The following is a 1,725-nucleotide window of genomic DNA, read 5'->3' as shown; positions in this document are numbered from 1 at the left end:
TACGTCAGGCGTTATGGTATAGCATTCCCAAAGCGATGACGTCATCGTAGCATCGAAGTGAGCCTATGAGAGGGAACATCTCATCACACCGAAGGTGTTCCCAAAGCGATGACGTCATCGCAGCATCTCGTTCCCCTATTCAGGGAACCAAGGTTACATACGTAACTGAGATGTTACCAAGCTAGGTCATCAGGACCTGATTAATATTCATGAGCTAAGCCTTTGCTGACTCATTAACCCAGTTTTATTATTTTCTGAATGATGTCAATTTTAAATAGATATTTGTGTGTCTGTACTGTGACTATCATCCAACAGATTTATGGTGACAGTGAGAAGTCATGAAAACAGCAACATTGCTAGGCTATCGCATTTATCTGCTAAGTACTTAATGTGTGCTTGGCTTTATTATCTTATATTGAAACTTGAATTTGTTGTCATACTTTATAGTATATAACTTTTTTCTGTGGATGTTTCGATTTATTTTCGGATGCATGCTGTAAATGGGCCTTGCGGTGAAGTTTTGAAGACGCTTATTATTCATAAAAATAAATAGTTTGCTTTACTTTTCTCTGTTATATGCATTGTTTGTGTGACTGTTAATATTACCTTGTAGTTTAGATATTTTAATCCCATTTGTCATCATTGAGATAATTGTGTGTGGCTTCATCTCTTGTAGAGACATATAAGGATTGTGAGGTGACACATTACCTGAGCTGCAACAGTGCAACAAGTGATACAGCAATTACCAGCAGTTTTCTGCTTGACCAGCATGTTTAAGCCAGCCAAACTGGTCAAATTAATAAGTCATCTTCAAATCCACTTCAACATGCAGTTGTCTGTGGAGGTATGAATATCTTGAGTTGTTTGTTTAATGTACTCACAATTTATTATTGCATAATAGTTTACCTGTGTACTTATTTATTTATTTTAGGCTATACTATACATGTTTGCAACCAGTTATTGGTGTGATTATTTAGTTGTTAAATAAGGAACAAGGAAGTTTTTTTTTGTGCCATTTACAGGGAGAATATTCTTATTTTTTGTTGTTTTCCAGTACATCTTGTCTTGGGAGCACCCTTTGATTTTACATCTGTAAGTAGTTATCAGTTAAAGTAATTGACCTTTATGATGTTGTAGCAGTTGATATTTAAAGATTTCTCTATGTTTGTGTCCTCCAGTGTGACATTCCAATCATACGGAGATGGTGGACTCCAGATGGTTTTCTCTGAAAGGTACTGGACATTTCCTCCAGCACACCATTACATTTGCACCCCCTTCTGACCAATTTGAAATTAACCAAGATACATTATACAGTGCAGAAACCCTACAAGAGGCCATTCCAATTGGATAACAGGCTACGCTTGTGAGGTATGTCTCAAATCTGTCTGTCTGTCTGATATATATGGGATTGTCATAACAAAATGGGCCTAAGAGTGAATTGTTAATTTGATTGTAATGCTCTCTTGGCAGGCCTTCCCACATGTACTATCAAGCCTCTGCAACTTATCCAGAAAGCAGCAGTAAGAGTTGTCTTCAATGAGCCAAAAAAGCTCACGTTACTCCTCTCCTCATCAGGTTACACTGGCTACCAGTAGCCACTCGCATCAAATTCAAGGTACTGATGCTTGCCTACAAGACAACCACTGGCGTTGCACCAATATACCTAAACTCGCTAGTTCAAATTTATGTGCCCTCCAGAAGCTTGCGTTCTGCAAGTGAACGGCG

At 38.1% G+C, this 1,725-nt stretch overlaps 1 long non-coding RNA gene across 1 annotated transcript; it reads left to right on the top strand.

Moving 5' to 3' along the window:
• Positions 1 to 651: 651 nt before the first annotated feature.
• Positions 652 to 1,336, top strand: LOC107722974 (uncharacterized). The gene is made up of 4 exons (XR_001637873.1): positions 652 to 844; positions 1,055 to 1,092; positions 1,179 to 1,232; positions 1,315 to 1,336. It is a non-coding gene; the product is annotated as an uncharacterized LOC107722974 (long non-coding RNA).
• The last annotated feature ends 389 nt before the right edge of the window (positions 1,337 to 1,725 follow it).

This window comes from Sinocyclocheilus rhinocerous, unplaced genomic scaffold (genome assembly GCF_001515625.1).
Source record: "Sinocyclocheilus rhinocerous isolate Xijiao unplaced genomic scaffold, SAMN03320098_v1.1 scaffold3, whole genome shotgun sequence".
NCBI classification, from domain to species: Eukaryota; Metazoa; Chordata; class Actinopteri; order Cypriniformes; family Cyprinidae; genus Sinocyclocheilus; species Sinocyclocheilus rhinocerous.
The sequence above is the reverse complement of the archived record's forward strand: the minus strand, read 5'-3'. Positions and strand labels throughout refer to the sequence as shown.